Source organism: Rhineura floridana, chromosome 10 (assembly GCF_030035675.1).
Source record: "Rhineura floridana isolate rRhiFlo1 chromosome 10, rRhiFlo1.hap2, whole genome shotgun sequence".
Taxonomy (NCBI): domain Eukaryota; kingdom Metazoa; phylum Chordata; class Lepidosauria; order Squamata; family Rhineuridae; genus Rhineura; species Rhineura floridana.
Window position 1 is genome coordinate 47,444,767 of NC_084489.1, and position 20,420 is coordinate 47,465,186.

A 20,420-nucleotide genomic window follows, 5' to 3' on the forward strand; every position below is an offset into this window, starting at 1 on the left:
ACAAAGTGAATGACAGTAAGAAAGAGACGTCACTAGGAGAAGTGAAGTGTAAGTAATTTTAAAATGAAAAATATTTTGTCATTAATAATGTTATAATGTGTAAATATATATATATATATATATATATATATATATTTAAAAATGATATGTGTAAATATGTTTATGTCGTAGCCCCTGACGAAGGCTATTAACCAAAGCCGAAACGCGTTGGGCAGTTTTATGAAGAAAAAGTTTTTTTATGAAGAAAGAAATAAAAGAAAATACAACAACGTTCATTATTTTTGGTGTATGATATTTATGGTTTTACAGCAAAACCCTCTTTTTCCTCTACTACCATTTGTTCTTTGACCACCATCTGCACTTTTTCAATCAATTTCTTTGCCCAGGACAACAAGCATCTGTCGGTTAGCAAAAGCTATAAAATTTCTATCATCTCTTTTGTCATTTAGGGGGCTGACTTCTTTTCCTTCAAGGAATACAGAGCACAAAGACAAATTGCTAATTGGCCTCATTAATGGCATGATAAGAAAATCCAGAGACTTGCAGAAATGGTCCCTTACATTTCCTGGTTTTAATCTTATTTCTTTTCAGGATGTAAGGCACTGTGAGCTGCAGTTTCCTATTCAACTTTTAGCAGCAAGGTAAAAATTAAACAAAACAGGGCTTATTTCTTTGACATCTTCATAACAGAATAGAGAAGGATATAATCAAATAGGGAATATTTCCATTTTTTCTAGGTTAATGAGTGGGAAATCATTTTAAAGGGGACTCATTGAGAAAGCAGAATAAGAAAGATTTGTTACCTATTAAAAGAATGGTTTTCAGAGGACTGGAATCCCAAGCACATTTTTCACCTCTCTGTATCTGTCAGGTCTTGATCAGTTACCCACGTGAACTCGGATTTACTATGGGGAAGTCTTTTGTGGCTGCCAAAACAATGTTTCAACAAATCAAAAGGATGACTATTACATTCCAAGTGCAATGATCAGCAACCCATCTTTCTGATAAGAAGTGGGTGTGTTTGGCAGAAACTTCAACATGCTCAGAGACACTCTCCAGTCAATCTAAAGATGTAGGCAGTAGTGTGGTGGCAAATCAGAAGTGCAGTGTCCCTTTATGAGATTCACAACTATGCCTCCTCACTGCCATGCCCCCTTTCCACTTTCCTTATCTCCCTTGGTCTCCATATCATCTCTGAGTCTATACTCCACTAAACCAGATGTCCCTAGGTGCCAATCAGCATGAAAGAGGAGCCTGTGAGTTCGCTACTCAGGAAGAGTCTTCTCGGGGTGACTCACCTTCTTTCACTCTGATTGGCTCCAAACGGCACGAAAAGACAAGGATCTTCTCAGTGGCTAAGATAGTCTCCATTCAAATGATTGGCTTGTACATGGATACTGTCTGGGATCCTGCTACCAAAAAAGTAAGGGGTCTGTGACCCTCTGCAACCCAGGATGACTACACTGGGTGTATTAGAAAATAATCCCAACCACTGCACAATATGGGGGACTGGTATGGAAAATGGGGTGAGCCTTGATTGCAATTTTACCCTTATACAGAGATTCACCTGACATCCATCTGATACAAACCATGCTACCAGAGAATGACTAAGCATAGGAAAAAAGAGGTACAAGAAAATCAGGGCACCATACAAGGGGCATCCCATTCTGTCCTCACAATAACTGTATGAGGTAGATGAGACCTCCTCCAATAAAATGATGTAGTTTCTAATGACACACTTAGACTGTAATCATATATACACACTTACCTGGGAGTCCCATTAAACTTGTGAGTAGGCATATAAAGGACTGCACTGTTAGTGTCATGTTTAGTTTGATCTGCAGTTCTACAGTGGTTGACGTCCAAATTTCAGAAAAGTGCAGATTCCAGAGGCTGATTTAGTAGCTAAGGTTGGCAGTCAGGATTCTGCAGGAGGGATTAAGACACATAGCTTTGTTCAGTAAAATGGGTGACTGCACCATACTTTTAAAGCACATTTTCCCTCCTCCAAAAAATCCTGGGAACCGCAGTTTGTTAAGGGTGCTGGCAATTGTAGTTCTGTGAGGGGTAAACTATAGTTCCCAAGATTATTTGGGAGAAATAAAGTGTTTAAATGTATGGTGTGTATGCAGCCTTTAAAAAGGAAAATTACTTTCTATAGTTTGGAAAGTGACAAAGAAATCCATTGAAAAGTGTGGAATGAACAAATGACTAATGGGAAGACATATAAACATCCCACAAGCAAATCAGGATGAAGGCAAGATGTATGCTCCTTGTCGTATAACCACCCTACAAACAAATCAGACCGAATCTTCAATGAAGACCAGATACCATTCACACAAGCAGATCGGAATGAATGCTCAATAAATGTGTGTGCTGCCTCCAGCAGAAGCTTCATGCGAGGCCTTCCATCTGCCCTTTTCCTTCCCTTTGCAAGTCATTCATATGCAGGCAAGCAGAATTATTTAGCTGTTATGTATAATAAGATGATTGAGAGGCTTGGAGACCTGCATTTTAGCAGGTGAGACACCTCCTGAGGGGCCCCCAAGTGGATTCACATGCAAATAGCGAAAGGTTGAGTGCAAGTCAAAAAGAGGCAAGAATGGAATTGCTGTTGACACAGCAGAGTCCCACATGTCTGCTGATCCAGGAGAATAAAGGAAGCGGGAACATTTACACAGGAGAGGCAGGCTTGAGCATTATTCATGCCCATCACCTGTCTCCATTGTAGCCAGGCAAATCACAATCTGCGATTACTCAGGCACTCCTGCTGGAGGCAAATGCAATGAGCAGAGCAATAAATCTCAATTCTGTTTTGCATTTGTGAGTTTAAAGGACAGAGCTGGCTATTCCAATCACCGACTGTTGAGCAAAAATTCTGTTGCCATCGCCAGTCATTCCCAAGTTCTGTTTCTCTGTCCTTAAAGCAATGCTGTGTTCAGTGGTGCCATGGGGCACAGCTTTGCAGTAGGAGTCCAGGACACCACTTAACATAAAGGTCTTTACCTGGTGCCCCACTATTTGGCACCAGGTAAAAACTTACCTTTTCCCCCAGGTTTTTGATGGGCTGAGCTGATCTCGTTCTGCTGTTGGTATGCTGCCAAAGCTCCCTGTGGCTGTTATTGGGGGATGGGGGGCATTGCATGTGTGTGTGTGTTTTTTTTTAATATATATATATATATATATATATATGAATTGTAGGTGTTTGCATGAGAATGTAAATGTTTTATATAAATGTTAATGGAATAATTTGTTTGTTTATGTTTTTGCTTTGAAATGTATGTCGCTTGGAGACCTTGGTAACAAGCAACTAATACATCTAATAAATAATAATTATTATAACAACAACAACAGAATGAGCCCTGGAGTCCCAAACACAGCTGAGCTGGCTTACCAGTGGGAAGAGCTGTGGCTCAGAGGTAGAGCATCTTCTTTGCATGCTGAAGTTCCCAGGTTCAATCCCTGGCAACTCCAGGTAAGACTGGAGAAAGTCTTTGTCTGAAACCCTGGAGAGCTGCTGCCAGTCAGTGTAGACAACACTGAGCTCGATGGAACATTGTTAGTATTTGGCAGACTCCTGTGTCCCTGTATACTACATTCAGAACTAGTAATACACATTCGCGTCTAAAGGAAGTGGGCCCTGTAAGACCATTCAATTCACAGACTAAAATAACCTAACTGCATCACTGCCTTGATTTCATCTTTCATTTATGATCCTGGGAGCAAAATTTTCCAGCTGCGGTGTAGTGATTAGAGTGTTGGACTAAGACTAGGGAGACCCAGATTCAAATTCTGACTTGGCCATGAAGCTAACTGTGTGACCTTGGCTCACTACCTTCCAGCCTAATCTACCATACAAGGTTGTTGTAGGGGTGAAATGGGAGGGCAAATCATTTAAAGCTTTTTTTAAAAAAAAATGTTTTTAAAGTTGTTTTGTTTTAATGTATTTTAAGATCTGTTTTTATTATGTTTTGATGTGTTTTTAGCGCTTTTGTTTGCCGCCCTGGGCTCCTACTGGGAGGAAGGGCAGGATATAAATAAAATAATAAAATAAAAATAAATAAATAAAATGTACTCTTCCTTATCTTATTTAGACATTTAATATGCCACTTAACTACAATTGTCTCTAAGCAGCGCTTTGGGATGCTCTAAGTAAAGGTATTATTTAAATGTAATAATACTAACAAAGGGTGCTTCTAGAAGAGTGCTTATCATAGGATGGGTGCTTGTTATGCATGCATTTCTCCCTTCAGTTTCCACACAATGTCATTAGCATCAAAGCGCCAGTCCATACCCCCCTCCCGTTTAATCCAGATTTACCATTTCCTGAAAAGTTTGATAAAACAAGAAAGAACCTGTTGCCAATAGTCCATTTGCAATATGTGAATGACATTTTACAATTTTAAGCCCCCATCTAGAAGCCCACAAACAATCTGGTCTCAGAAAACTATAGATAAAATAAGAAGGTATCCTTCCCTGGTCAATTACTGTGCTAGAAATGTGGCATAGAAATGGGAATACTTTCTTTTTGGAATTCGCTGGTCCTCAAAGACCATGTATGAGTCAGGGCAGGGACAACTAGTTTCATAAATGAAGGGGATTAGACCTTGGCAGCTGGATTTTCTCTAGCTAAAATGTCTTCGCCATGATCAAGGGCAGCACATGCTTGGGATGCATACAGGAGCCACAAAACTCAGAGTAGATAAGAGGAAGACACAACGGTAGCAAAGGGAACTGGGTGATTCTGAAGCTGATCAGAATCTGGCCTTGGTATTCTCTTTCTATCCTTCTACCCTTCTTCCTACTCTTCATGTAGTGTCCCCAACGTGGCAGTTCATATCTGAAAACTCTTCTGTTCAATAAATAAATATGGCTATACAGAAGAGCATAGGAAGTTGCCTTATACTGAGCCAGACCATGGACCCAACTAGCTCAGCATTGTCTACACTGCCTGGCAGTGGCTCTCCAGACAGGGGACACTCCCATCCCTACCTGGAGATGCAGGGACTGAACCTGGGATCTTCTGCATGCAAGTCATATGCTGTGTCACTCAGCTATGGCCCTTCCCCCAAACACAGGAAGATAGGAAGCTGCCCTACACCTAGTCAAACTATTGGTCCATCTAGTTCAGCATTGTCTACACTGACTGGCAGTGGCTCTCCAGGATTTCAGACAGGGTACTTGGAGATGCCGGGGTTTGAACTTGGAGCCTTCTGCATGCAAAGCGGATGCTCCACCAGTGAGCTATGGTCCCTCCCCAACAGTCGGAAATGCTGCTGGCAGACTATCAGTTAAGCGACATCTGAATTAGAAGAGGCCCAGCAGCACACAGCATGAGTTCTCTTTCCAGGGCTCTGATGTGCTTGCTGAGTCTATTCAGTTCCCACCAGCCACAAAGAAGCGATGCACAGCCTGTTGGCTAGCATGCAAATAAGGGCAGCGAGGAGGGGAGACTGGGGGGTTCAGTACAAGTAACAGAGTTCATCCTATGTGCTTGGGATCATGGACCAAGTAACAAGACGAGGATCTGACCAGTTGATTGATTTCTATTATATTTGTGTGTCTTTAATGGAGGGGGAGGAAATCTTTATAATGATACTTTGGTCCAATTCCAAACTAAGCCACTGCAATGCCAACTGCTTTCTCTTCTGGGAAATGGGATGCTTTATCAAACAAGAACACATTTGAAAGGCACACCCAGAGCAGTTACTGGAAGAGCCCTAGGGGAAAAAAATCTAGAATGAATTATAATCTACAGAAACAGAACATTTGGAGTTTCTGTCTTTCAGAACACCTAGACTTTAGGTTTTGCTTTTTTAGCGTAAGTGTATGATCTTTTCTTTTCAATTACACTATCCAAAACATTTGCACCTTCTTTTGGGGGTTTGTCCTTGAAATCATTTTAGGATTGAATTGAACAGAATATTTTTCCCCATATACTGATTTAAAATAAAATAAAAAGTAAAGCAAGACCACTGCAAAATTAGCTTGTAAAACTAAAGTGTGTGTGTGTGTGTGTGTGAGAGAGAGAGAGAGAGAGAGAGAGGGAGAGAGAGAGAGAGAGAGGGAGGGGGAGAGAGAGGGAGGGAGAGAGAGAGGGAGGGAGAGGGAGGGGGGAGAGGGAGGGGGAGGGGGGAGGGGAGGGGGAGGGGGAGGGGGAGAGGGAGAGATGATGCACAACTATCAGACTTTCTTCAAGATCACTTGTAATAATTCTCTTAAAGCATGACAGCTGGGAATGACATAGGGCACTGCACCCTGTCAAGTCCACAGGAACCTCATTATGGAGTGTGAACAAAAATTGATAGCAAGCTGGTCCATCCTGCTCAGTTATTGTCTACAGTCTACACTGGCTGGCAACAGCTCTCTATGGTTTCAGAGTCTTTTCCAGTCCTTCCTGGAGATGCCCAGGGATTTAACATAGGACCTTTCACATGCAAAGGTTTATTTATTTATTTTATTATTACACTGATATCTCACCTTTCCTCCAAGGAACTCAAGGTGGTGTACAAACATGGTTCACCCCTCCTGATTTTATCCTCACAACTCTGTGATGTTGGTTAGCTTGAGCTCCTGGGGTGTACAATGAGGAAAGGCTCATTATATGAATCCACCCTCAGCTTTAATCTAATATTACCATACTTACATTTCTAATTCGAGCAAAGATTATTACTAATTCTCTTAAGATAAGACTCTTGGAATCCCTGTAATTGAATAAACAAAAGGATATAGGTATATATATATATGCAAAGATATGCACATACACACTACTCCTCTTGGGTGGAATGTATTAGGAATTACCAGGGCTGAGCCTAGAAGGTGTGATGCTTGGGTCAAATCACACTGTGTGGGGCCCCTGTTGCCTTCATCTCCCCTCTGCTACCTCTTCTCTTCATGGCAATGGTGGTGGTGGACCCTGTTCCCCGCTCCTTGCTTGCCCTCTGTTGTTGTTGTTCCTTCTCTGTCTCACATGGCTTACATTTTTCTCTTTTGCAGCTACTTTAGCAGCAGCAGTTCCAATGAAGCCCTCCATCTCCTTCCACCCTGCCTTGATCGAGGAAAGGAGAAGGTAGAAAGCGACATTGGCTGGGCAGGAGGCAGCAGGGCTGGCCAGACAGTGGGTCTGCTGGCTGTGGCTCCCAGGGCCAGGCACACACACACACACCCTCAAAGCACAGGACCTGAGGCTGTTGCCCCTATTTGTTCCCCTCTAAGGACAGCCCTGAGAACTGCAATAAGAACATCCACTTCTGGAGCTGAGCTGAGCATCACCACTCGTTTCTGTGACTATACTGGGCATTGCTTTATGGGTGCACTTATTCCCTTTTTTCTGGGCCGTTCTGGAGAGTAGAGAAAAAACAAGGCAATGAACAAAATATCCGTTCTCAAAAAAAAAGTGGCATGAAGGTTTATTGTATGAACATAAATTAACCCATTTAATGCATTGCTAACTTTCTTTGAACAGAAAAAACACAAAAGTAACGAAAGGACTTGAGATTAGTGTAGATTGCAGCAGTCATTTGTGGTACATTTTCTTCCTTTCAAATGTTTCTATCCTGCCCGCCTTATTCAAGTAGGATTGAAACCGTCAAAAGGTAATATGAATTTTTAAAAAAGTAATACAGTAGGGCCCCACTCATACGGCAGGTTAAGTTCCAGACCCCTGCCAAGAAGCAAAATCCGCTGAAAAATGGAACTCATTGAATAGAATGGCGCGCAACGCCTGAAAACTGCTGTAAAAGCTGAACAGGAGCCGTATGAGTGGGGCTTTAGCCTAATTGTGTCTAACTGAGACCGCTGCATTAGCGAAGCGCTGTAAAGCGAAGCGCCATAAAGTGGGGCCCTACTGTACATCCTGGTGCAAGTGAACCAAAAAGGAAAAAAAGGTCTGGCCAGACGTATCCTAAGATTAGTTTCTATTCAATTTATATTAACTGAGCAATGTAAATAGTATTGGGACTTGTACACAGGTTAAGCTCATTTGGCTGTCAAGGGCATTTAAGATCAACCAGATCCAGAAGATTAGGTTTGCCTAGTAAATCCTCCAGCCCCCAAAATGACACAGCCCTTGCCTTTGACCCCTGCACCAGTCTTTAAACAGCGGAGATAACCCAATCTCTTGACAATAGGCTCACAGCCAGGCTCACCATGCACCTAACTCCTCTTTCTGCTGGAGAATGTAATGGCAAAAGGAAACCAAGGCTGCCGCCTCACTTCAGGGTGTTGTTGTTTGTTTGTTGTTGTTCTGCCACAAACCTCTCTTGAGGAACAAGACTTAGGTCACCTCCAGCCTGTCAGGGATGGGGGAGAAATTCAATTCAGTTCATATGTAAAGGTGAACCTAGCGTATTTGCACTATGACAAGCAATACGTGAACCAAAACACAGCCATTCCTTGAAATGTGTATTTCTCTGAATTTTGCAATGCAGTTCTCCAGCCAAATAATGTGTACAAGATGCATGTACTAGGGTAAGGCGTGCAGTATGTGTATATATTAGTGAAAATAACACCAAAAATGCATTATTTGGGGGGAAATTGCAAAAATGTGCATTTTAGCCACAATGCATAGAAAAAAATCGTATAATGGAATAAATCTGGACAAAAGCGTTGATGAATTTTCATGAAGACTTTAAAGAAAAGTCGCAAACTGATGTGGAAATGTGGAGAGCCAAACGTGAGGCTGGAAAAATGAGAAACAGAGAGAAACCAAAACGGTCAGATTCGCCCATCCCTAGTCAGGATTTTACAAGAGGAGAGTCAATGACATACAGGAAATTTAGGTTTATGCAATGAAAATGGATTACAAATTAATCTGTGTCGCAACAAATCCACTTTTACAATTTTTAATTGGTTGAGAAAGTGATGGGGAAATGTACTAGAAGCAGATATACGAGTTATGCTTGGAAACAATATTTTTTGGGGATTAGTAGTGACTGATATAAGAAGTGCTTTAATGTTACCGCAGGCCTGTGGCAAGAGCTTGTCCGTGCAGAAGAAGCATTGCGTACCAGTAAGTCCCAGAGCTTGGGAAAGTTACTTTTCTAAACTACAAATCCCATCAGCCCCAGCCTGCATGGCCACTGGATGGGGCTGATGGGAGTTGTAGTTCAAAAAAGTAACTTTTCCAAGCTCTGGAGTCTAGTCATGCCGGTGCTGCAGTTTGGTCACACAGTGGCAACTGGCATCCCACTTACCTTCCCCCCTCCACTGACCAACTAAAACAGCAGCCTTTAGCTGTTGTTTAGCTGAAGAAGGGTCATCGCTCAGTGGTAGAGCTGAGCACCTTCAGGAGGAAGGGCAGGACAAAAATTCAACTAGTTATGATGATGGTGGTGACAAATACAATGCTTGTGCTTTTCATGAAGAAAGTCCCAGGTTCAAGCCCTGCCATCTCCAGGCAGGGCTGGGAGAGACCTGTCTGAAACTCTGAAGAGCCACTGCCAGTGTGGACAATATTGGTCCGAGTAAATATAAGGTAGATTTCTGTTTAAAATCAGCTCCTTATTCAGAACTGGGATCTTACCTTGGGGGCAGGCCAAAGCTCAGTAGTTGAGCATCATTTCCATGCATAGGGTCCCAGATTCAATCCCCAGCATCTCAACAAAAGGAAGGGAATGTTTCCTACCTCAAATCCTGGGGAGCCACTGCCATTACTAAATGCAATACTGAAATGGACCAATGGTCCTTTCAAAAAAAGCCCTATGCAAATTACAATCTAGGGAGAAGGAAGGCATGGGCAGAGTGGGGAGGGCACCCACTGGCCATGCACCCCCCAGCACCCAGAATCTACGCATGTGTGGGACTGGTGCATACTTAAATTTATCTGGAAACATCATTTGGAATATTGCATATTCCTCCTCCCCTGAAAGATAACGATTTTATTTGAAAGAACTGGTTAAGCAAAAGACTGCTTAAGGGTCTTTCTATTTCCTGGTGTAGAAGAAACACATTTTGAATTAAATGTTTCTCATTAGCACCACTATTATTTAGGAATTCACTTTTTTGAGCTTGGATTGTGTCCCTGTGCGGCCAAAACATGCTGTAAGGCAGAGAAGATTATATCTGGAGCTACAGATGCCAGTGCAGAAAAGACTGCATTCAGACCAGTGGATGTTTTTACGTGCAGAGTTTGCAGGTCTTAGCATTATCATAATTGCAGATCGCTGTTCTAAAGCTCTAAGCTGCTTCTGTAGCTTCTGACATAGATGCATGTTGACTCACCACTCCCAATATAGTTAAGTTTCAGTTTCAAGGCAAGGACGAGTCTTATACATATTTCAAATCTTGCCATAATGCTGGAAGCAACCAGACACATGCAGTAAGCTCAAAACCCCAAAAGAGGCAGACTCCTCCACAGAATCGTTGTGGGTGGTGATACCATGCCCCAGGAGGGACTTAATACTGGGAACGATCTATCGTCCCCCTGATCAAAATGCTCAGGGAGACCTGGAGATGAGATATGAAATTGAGGAAGCATCCAAACTAGGAAATGTGGTAGTAATGGGTGACTTCAACTACCCGGACATAGACTGGCTGCATATGTGTTCCAGTCATGACAAAGAAGCAAAGTTTCTAGATATTCTAAATGACTATTCCCTAGACCAGTTGGTCATGGAACCGACCAGAGGGACGGCAACCCTGGACTTAATCCTCAGTGGGGACCGGGACCTGGTGCGAGATGTAAGTGTTGTTGAACCGATTGGGAGCAGTGACCACAGTGCTATTAAATTAAACATACATGTAACTGGCCAATTGCCAAGAAAATCCAACACGGTCACATTTGACTTCAAAAGAGGAAACTTCACAAAAATGAGGGGATTGGTAAAAAGAAAGCTGAAAAACAAAGTCCAGAGGGTCACATCACTCGAAAATGCTTGGAAGTTGTTTAAAAACACTATATTAGAAGCTCAACTGGAGTGCATACCGCAGACCAGAAAAGGTACCGCCAGGGCCAAGAAGATGCCAGCATGGTTAACGAGCAAAGTCAAGGAAGCTCTTAGAGGCAAAAAGTCTTCCTTCAAAAAATGGAAGTCTTGTCCAAATGAAGAAAATAAAAAAGAACACAAACTCTGGCAAAAGAAATGCAAGAAGACAATAAGGGATGCTAAAAAAGAATTTGAGGAGCACATTGCTAAGAACATAAAAACCAACAACAAAAAATTCTATAAATACATTCAAAGCAGGAGGCCATCTAGGGAGACAATTGGACCCTTGGATGATAAGGGAGTCAAAGGTGTACTAAAGAACGATAAGGAGATTGCAGAGAAGCTAAATGAATTCTTTGCATCTGTCTTCACAGTGGAAGATATAGGGCAGATCCCTGAACCTGAACTAACATTTGCAGGAAGGGATTCTGAGGAACTGAGAAAAATAGTGGTAACGAGAGAGGAAGTTCTAAGCTTAATGGACAATATAAAAACTGACAAATCACCGGGCCCGGATGGCATCCACCCGAGAGTTCTCAAAGAACTCAAATGTGAAATTGCTGATCTGCTAACTAAAATATGTAACTTGTCCCTTGGGTCCTCCTCCGTGCCTGAGGACTGGAAAGTGGCAAATGTAACGCCAATCTTCAAAAAGGGATCCAGAGGGGATCCTGGAAATTACAGGCCAGTTAGCTTAACTTCTGTCCCTGGAAAACTGGTAGAAAGTATTATTAAAGCTAGATTAACTAAGCACATAGAAGAACAAGCCTTGCTGAAGCAGAGCCAGCATGGCTTCTGCAAGGGAAAGTCCTGTCTCAGTAACCTATTAGAATTCTTTGAGAGTGTCAACAAGCATATAGATAGAGGTCATCCAGTGGACATAGTGTACTTAGACTTTCAAAAAGCGTTTGACAAGGTACCTCACCAAAGGCTTCTGAGGAAGCTTAGCAGTCATGGAATAAGAGGAGAGGTCCTCTTGTGGATAAGAAATTGGTTAAGAAGCAGAAAGCAGAGAGTAGGAATAAACGGACAGTTCTCCCAATGGAGGGCTGTAGAAAGTGGAGTCCCTCAAGGATCGGTATTGGGACCTGTACTTTTCAACTTGTTCATTAATGACCTAGAATTAGGAGTGAGCAGTGAAGTGGCCAAGTTTGCTGATGACACTAAATTGTTCAGGGTTGTTAAAACAAAAAGGGATTGCGAAGAGCTCCAAAAAGACCTCTCCAAACTGAGTGAATGGGCAGAAAAATGGCAAATGCAATTCAATATAAACAAGTGTAAAATTATGCATATTGGAGCAAAAAATCTTAATTTCACATATACGCTCATGGGGTCTGAACTGGCGGTGACCGACCAGGAGAGAGACCTCGGGGTTGTAGTGGACAGCACGATGAAAATGTCGACCCAGTGTGCGGCAGCTGTGAAAAAGGCACATTCCATGCTAGCGATAATTAGGAAAGGTATTGAAAATAAAACAGCCGATATCATAATGCCATTGTATAAATCTATGGTGCGGCCGCATTTGGAATACTGTGTACAGTTCTGGTCGCCTCATCTCAAAAAGGATATTATAGAGTTGGAAAAGGTTCAGAAGAGGGCAACCAGAATGATCAAGGGGATGGAGCGACTCCCTTACGAGGAAAGGTTGCAGCATTTGGGGCTTTTTAGTTTAGAGAAAAGGCGGGTCAGAGGAGACATGATAGAAGTGTATAAAATTATGCATGGCATTGAGAAAGTGGATAGAGAAAAGTTCTTCTCCCTGTCTCATAATACTAGAACTCGTGGACATTCAAAGAAGCTGAATGTTGGAAGATTCAGGACAGACAAAAGGAAGTACTTCTTTACTCAGCGCATAGTTAAACTATGGAATTTGCTCCCACAAGATGCAGTAATGGCCACCAGCTTGGACGGCTTTAAAAGAAGATTAGACAAATTCATGGAGGACAGGGCTATCAATGGCTACTAGCCATGATGGCTGTGCTCTGCCACCCTAGTCAGAGGCAGCATGCTTCTGAAAACCAGTTGCCGGAAGCCTCAGGAGGGGAGAGTGTTCTTGCACTCGGGTCCTGCTTGCGGGCTTCCCCCAGGCACCTGGTTGGCCACTGTGAGAACAGGATGCTGGACTAGACGGGCCACTGGCCTGATCCAGCAGGCTCTTCTTATGTTCTTATGTTCTTAGATGGCACCAACTGAAGCCACGAGCAGACTTTGCCCTCCCCAAGAAATCCAATTCCTCCTCAGGGAAAGTGGCCTGGTTTCACCCCTTTGCCACTCCAAGCTACATGCTAGGAGGTAATGTCTACCTTGTGGCAAATCAATACTCAAATAGCTCTATGGTTATAGTCAGCTGTGGTTCCCGGGCAATGTTTCTTGTAAGTGTCCAAGATCCAATTATTTGCTGTGGCTTCAGGTACCGATTGTGCATGTAGCAGGGTTTATGGCTTCCTTGTTCTTATCTGCACACCTATGAGATCCTATTAAAAGAGCAATCTGAGCAAAAGGGAACAAAAAGCCATCACATGTATGCCTTCTGACTCAACATAATGTTGTTGCCACCCGGAAACTCCACCTTCCTAAGTCAAGAAAGGCTCGCCTTCAGAAAAGGGCTTAACAGCACTCACGGATACTAGGAGAAATTCTGATTTAGGTCCTTCCCACTGGTAGCAGCAAAAGAACATAGGAACATAGAAACTGCTTTATACCAGTCAGATCACTGGTCCATCTTGCTCAGTATTATCTACATTAGGGATAGGAAACCTTTTTCAGCTCAACAGCCACATTCTCTTCTAGGAAACTTTTCACGGCAGTATGTCAGTGATGGGTGCAACTGGAGGCAAAAGTGGTAGGAGCAATGAATGTAAATGTTGTACCTTTTTACAGTAGGCTGGTTTCTACACAACCTCACTATCTTCCATCCAGGGAAGTAAGAGGTTTTATCACAGTTCAAGGACACATTCCAGCCAAGCAAAAACATGTGGGGTGTGAAGCAGGGCCAGAGAGGGCTGTGGCCTAGGGATACGGGGTGTGGCCAGGGAGAATTCCAAGGGCCAGATACAGAGACCTGGGGAGGTCCCAGGCCTGAGGTTCCTCATCACTGGTCTGTACTGATTGGCAGCAGCTCTCCAGGGTTGTGGACTGTTGGCATTCCCAGCCCTACCTGGAGATGCAGGGAACTGAAGCTGAGATCTTGCCTGCCTTATTGTGAAAGGTACTACCTGATTAGGGCCTATAAGAGCTATGGGAACCTATGGGGTACCAGTTACCACTGCAGAACACACACTTCCAAAAGCTGTTCCTGAGTTGCGACACACCCAAGAACGTGGCGCTGGCCGAGTTCTGGGCCTTGACCAGCCTGCGCCGCCGCCACTCCAATGTGGTGCGCTTCGAGGAGTGCATCCTCCAATGCGACGGCCTCGGGCAGCGCATGAGCCACGGCAACAAGCAGAGCGCCCTCTACCTCCGCCTCGTCAAGACCTCCCTCAAAGGGTGGAACAGGGTCTGCATCTGCCCGGTCTGTTCACTCCACCTGCAGATGTTGCCAGGAAGTCGTTTGGCCAGCCCAAGGGGATCTTACGGTGGCACCCACCGCCCCGGAAGAGCTGCAGAACTGCGAGGCCTGGGAGCTGCTGCTGCAGCGTCGGAGGGCCCATGGGCCAGACCAGTTGGTCGGCCTGCCAGTTGCTGCCACCCTGCTAGTTGCCGCCAGTGCCACCCTACTTCCACCCTACCAGCGGCGTCAGAGACCCTCAGCGTTAAGCTGTACTACTCTTGGCCTGAGTCTCAGGCCATTGCCGTTTCGGACTAGTGTACGTTCAGGCAAGACAGAATGCCTTCCTGGAAATTTTTTCTTAATATAATGTTATTTGCTATTTAATTTAATTTTTTGTACAATGTATTGCTTATTGATATATTGCTTTATTGATGTATTGCTTTGTTGATGTATTGCTCTGTTGATGTATTTTTATATTTGTGTTTACTTTTTCTGTAAGCCGCCTTGAGGGCCTTTTGGCCGAAAGGCGGGGTATAAATAAACATTAACATAACATTAACATAACATAACATCTTCTGCAGGCAAAGCAGATGCTCTGTCACTGAGCTGCGCCCCTTCCCCTTCAAACAGAATGGCTAGAGAATTTAACAGAGTTCCTTCCTCCTTCTTGTACAGTTCACATGCAAGGTTGGTGCAGAGAGCCATGTGGCAGCCAATGTCTTAGATCAGCTTGAATAGCTGCCAACATTTCACCCAGGGAAACGGTGTTATGCACTGTGTAGTTCCCCGAGTCAGTCCCAGGGGCAACACAATCCAGGCTTTCCTTCCTTCCTTCCTTCCTTCCTTCCTTCCTCAGAGGAAAGATCACTGAAGAAGGCAGATTATATTTTTGCAATATTTGATTCATTTACAAGTAGAACATAGGTGGAAACAATCAGAATAGCCATCTTAGCAGGGACTAGATTCACTGCCCTACCACATCAGATCCCCAGCAAGAGATACCTGCATGGCAAGATGCTTCTAGAGGTCCCAGGTAGCTGTCTGCTTCCTCTCTGACTCATTTTGCATCCCTGAGTGCTCGCAGAGAGGAGTTTATTGTGAATCACTGTTGCTTATGCATGAACGTTTTTCACAGCATCCCCACAACATCAGCTTCAAAATGCTACCTGGTACTTTTTAAAAATATATATACATTTTCCCTTAACACAGAAAAATATGTAAAAATAAACCTTTATATATCCACAATTACCTCTGATGTGGAGGCTAGTTAGTGCATTTGGGGGGGAGGTTGTTATGTGCGTGGTGATGTTTTGGTGGATGGAGTCTGTCACCGCAGCCCTGCTTCCATTTGCTCTTCACGTGAGCAAAGCCTAGACATTTTGTTTCCCATGGTCCAAATGATATGAGCGTGCCTATGGTATTCCCGATCTCTATGTATGGATGTGAAAGTTGGACAGTGAAAAAGGAGGATAAGAGAAAAATCAACTCATTTGAAATGTGGTGTTGGAGGAGAGCTTTGTGCATACCGTGGACTGCAAAAAAAGACAAATAATTGGGTGTTAGAATAAATTAAACCAGAACTATCACTAGAAGCTACAATGATGAGGTTATCATACTTTGGACACATAATGAGAAGACATGATTCACTAGAAAATATAATAGTGCTGGAGAAAACAGAGGGGAGTAGAAAAAGAGGAAGATCAAACAAGAGATGGATTGATTCCATAAAGGAAGCCACAGACCTGAACTTACAAGATCTGAACAGGGTGGTTTGTAACAGATGCTATTGGTGGTCGCTGATTCATAGGGTTGCCATAAGTCATAAGTGACTTGAACAAAATTTCCACTGACTGCAGATTGCTGAAGGCAAGTCCAAAACTTAAACAACCCAATTTGGAGGAACTGTCTTAACACAACACATGTAAGCAATTACCTCAGAGACTGCAGCTGCAGTACATATATTGGGCTAAAAACAATTTAAAAAAACAGAAATCGTGCACAAGCCTTGTAGATGTCAGGTAAATATCACTCTTGGGCAAGACCTTAGTATTTAAAAAAAATTAAAATGGAAATGGATATTACCTAGCATGCACACACACACACACACACACACACACACATAAACCCCAGCACCACTAAATTGCTCATAGTGAAACATAACTGAGGTGCCCCCCCCCATCTGCACTATACATTTAGAGCAGTATTATACTATGTTTTAAACAGTTATGGCTTTCCCAAAAGAATTCTGAGAACTGTAGTTTGTTAAGGGTGCTGAGAGTTGTGAGGTGACCTTTATTCCCCTCATGGGGCTACAGTTCCCAGAGTTCCCTGCAAAGAGGATTTGAATAGCAAACCACTGAAAATTCTAGCTGAGGGGAATGGGATCTCCTAACAACTCTCAGCACTCTTAACAAACTACACTTCCCAGGATTCTTTGGGGAAAGCCATGACCACAGTGGTATAGTACTGTTTAACTGTACTGTATAGAACATATGGGGCCTAAGACTGATAATGGTTGCTGTCATGCTCTTGCACACGCCCAGGGGGTGGGGTTACTGCATGCATGCAAGAAATTAAAAAGGATAGTGGAGGGTGGGGGGAAGCCTGATTGCCCAGATGTGTTCTATCAAGCTCTGCCCAGTAGCATGGAATAGCAATGAATATCCATAACTAAAAAAAGGAAGCTAATGTGCCAAACTCCCAAGCAGAAAAATCAGGTCTTTTTAAAAACCTGTTTACAACATAAGGCCCTTACCTAGAAACACCCTCTCTGTCTCAAACTGCAGTTCTCTCTCTCTCTCTCACTCACACACACACACAGGCCTCAGATCAGCCTCACCTTTAGCTATGAAGAGGGGGATGAGTCACCTTCAAAAGCTGGTGGCTTTCACGGTCCAAAGGTGATCTCTGTACATCTCTGATCATTAATTTATTTTGAGGAAGTATCAGCCACCTATGCTGAGCCACTTAGCTAGCTATCTCCCAAACAAAACAAAGATGTGACAAGGAAGGGTGTAGTACCTCCTGGTTTAAGAGACTTTGCTAAAAGTCAGGAAGTCCCCTGGTTCAAATGTCACCTCTCTCACATACTCCCTAGTAGTATGGAGTACTACTCCTTGCTTTAGGCAAGCCACACTCTCTCAGCCTCAGCCCTCCCTGTCTGGAATTTGCGGGATAATACCACTGATTTGTTTTACAGAGTTCTTGTAAGGATTATAACTTGATAAGTCATGTGAAGCACTTTGAGCACTTGAAAGTGCTGTACAAATGCTTATTATTATTATTATTACAGTAAAATGGCAGTTTGTGCTCTACCAGGTACCTTAGCACTATTTTTTATTTATTTATCTTATTATTATATTTATTTCCCACCCTTTCTCCTAAAAGGAGACCAAGGCGGCAAAAAACATATTTAAAACAATTCCAGTGCAGATGTAGACTGGGATAAAGGTATCTGCTTAAAAGACTTGTTGCATTTGCATTTACCTCCATGTGCATTAGATCTGTTCACTACTTTGGGGAGCCTTGGAGCCTGAAGAATGAAGCACACTCACAAAATTTTAACAGTGCATCCCCAGCAAGCAACAAGAGATAGGGACAGCGATTTACCAGGAGAAACAGAGATTATTCTAGTAAATAGGAAGGGACACTGGAGTGTATGAGTTTGTAGTATAAAGATTATGATGATGATTTTTAGAATGCTCTTCGTAATATAACAAAATAAATACCATACAACCTTAAGATATCACTATCTCTCGGCCTAACCTACCTCACAGGGTTGTTGTGAAGATAAAATAGGGAGGTGCCTTGAGTTCCTCAGAGGAAAGGTGAAATTTATTATTATTATCATTATCATTATTATTACAACACATTATGCAGCAGATTCCAACAATCATCTCAGTATATATGCCTCTTGTATATTTATGTTTATTGATTTATTATTGCATTTGTATTCCACCTTTCCTCCAAGGACCTCAAAGTGGTGGACACAGTTCTCTCCCTCCCCGTTTATCCTCACAACAACTCTGTGAGATAGGTTTACTTATTATTATTATTACTATTTATAACAGTATTTATAAACCACCCTTTTGCAAAACATCAGAGTGGCATACAGCAATATAAAAACACTAAAGAGCAATACAAAACAATCATTAAAATGACTAGTGACTCAGAATCAGGTTAGGCCGACTGGCTCAAGGTCACCCGTGAGCTTCGTGATGGAGTGGGGATTTGAATCTGGGTCTTTTCGCTGTGGTCATACTGTCTCAGTTTCTCCCAAAGGCCTGAATGAATAAATGTGGCAATGTAAAGATAATACTGAAGGGGCAAAGGTATCTCCAATGGGAGGGAATCCTGCTATTGTGATGACATTATTGAGAAAGCCCTGCCCTACACCATCACACAGTGGACAATCCCTGTCACCAGGACATTCAGCAGAGCCCCACTTGCCAATCTTAAAGTCTGGGCTCGGACATACTGGGAGATGCCGTCCCTTGATCAGGGCAAGGGAGAGACAAAGATTTTGTTGGTGGGTGGGGCAAGGTACACAGCAAACTGGAGCGTAGCCAGAGGAGGGGGGAAGGGGAGAGGTCTGGAAGCCAAGTCAGATGGGGAAGGTTAAAAGAGTTGGGTATGTTTGGCCTGGGGAAAATCCGACTAAGGGGAGGCATGAAAGCTGTCTTCAAATATCTGAAGAGGTGTCATGCAGAAGATAACACTGACATGTTCTCTGCTGCTTCTGAAGGCCAAGCTACAATTAAGTGGTAGAAATTGAAGGGAAGCAGATTTCAGGTAAATATTAAACTAACCTTCTTAACAGTAGGAACTGTTTCAACAGTGGAACAGGCTGCCTTGGGAGGTGGCTGGATCTCCTGTAGGTATTTAAGCAGAAGATAGGCAGCCATCAATCAAGGATGCAATGGCTGCAAGATCCATCTGCTGGCCAAGAGGCTGGAGTAGAAGACCTCCAAGCTCATTTCCAACTCTAAAATTCTCTGATTCATGATGTGGCCTTGCACAAGTCTGGGCCTGAAGCTGAAGCCTTAGGCACACTTAGGGAGTCACAGTGAACACAACAGGACTCACTTCCACATCTCACAATGAAAGCTATATGATACTACTTTAACAGGCCTGACTTCCCCCAAAGCATTCTGGGAACTGTAGTTTTGTTAAGGGTGCTGAGAGTTGTTAGGAGACCCCTATTCCCTTCACAGAGCTGTTATTTCCAGAGTTCCCTGAGAACAGGGATGAATTGTTAAACCACTGTGAGGATTATAGCTCTGTGAGGGAACTAGAGGTCTCCTAACTACTCTTAGCACCCTTAACAAACTACAGTTTCCAGGATTTTTTTGGGGGGGGGAAGCCAGGACTGTTAAAGTGATATCAGAGTGCTTTAAATGAAAGGAGCAGATGTGGCCTGAGTAAAAAATGTAAAGCAGTGCATATTAAGAACATTTTCAGTGGTTACATTTTATATTTTATAAGAACCAGAAATGTAAAGGCCCAATTAGACATTGTGCATTCAGATTCCTGTGGGTTAATACCAGCTGTGTTGCTGAACCCCCCCCCCACAACTCAAGTGGCCATTTAACAACACTAAGCTTTGCATTATTTAATCAATGATAACCAAACTGACAATACACCCAGAAAGTTAGAATCCAGTGGAAACTGGTTTTACTAAAAAGACTGTATTCCAGGAGGGAACGTTTCCAAGACAAATGATTATGTCACCAACAGGGGAGGCCTAGTGGCTGTTATGCAGGAAACCCAGCCTATTGAAGAAAACGAAATATTTCCTCTTAAAAGAAACAAAAAGAAAACAAGAAAAATTATTGTTAAATAGTGCAGGATAAAAATAAGAGAGCCTGAGTCCAGTTCATGCATTTACACACAGATTGTGGGGGGAAAGTAAGAGATTCATTTGGCTTCTTCTGTGGTGTTTGTTCCTCACTAAATGACAGAGAGAGAGATCCATATTTACTTGCCCTTTACAATGTTGTCTTCAA

The 20,420-nt window shown here is 43.0% G+C and overlaps 1 long non-coding RNA gene across 1 annotated transcript; it reads right to left on the minus strand.

Annotated features, from left to right (window-relative positions):
• Positions 1–809: 809 nt before the first annotated feature.
• On the minus strand, positions 810–19,286 carry LOC133365027 (uncharacterized). Its single transcript, XR_009758090.1, has 4 exons — positions 19,224–19,286; positions 8,148–8,291; positions 1,769–1,926; positions 810–926 (listed from the first exon to the last, which is right to left on the minus strand). It is a non-coding gene; the product is annotated as an uncharacterized LOC133365027 (long non-coding RNA).
• Positions 19,287–20,420: the final 1,134 nt, after the last annotated feature.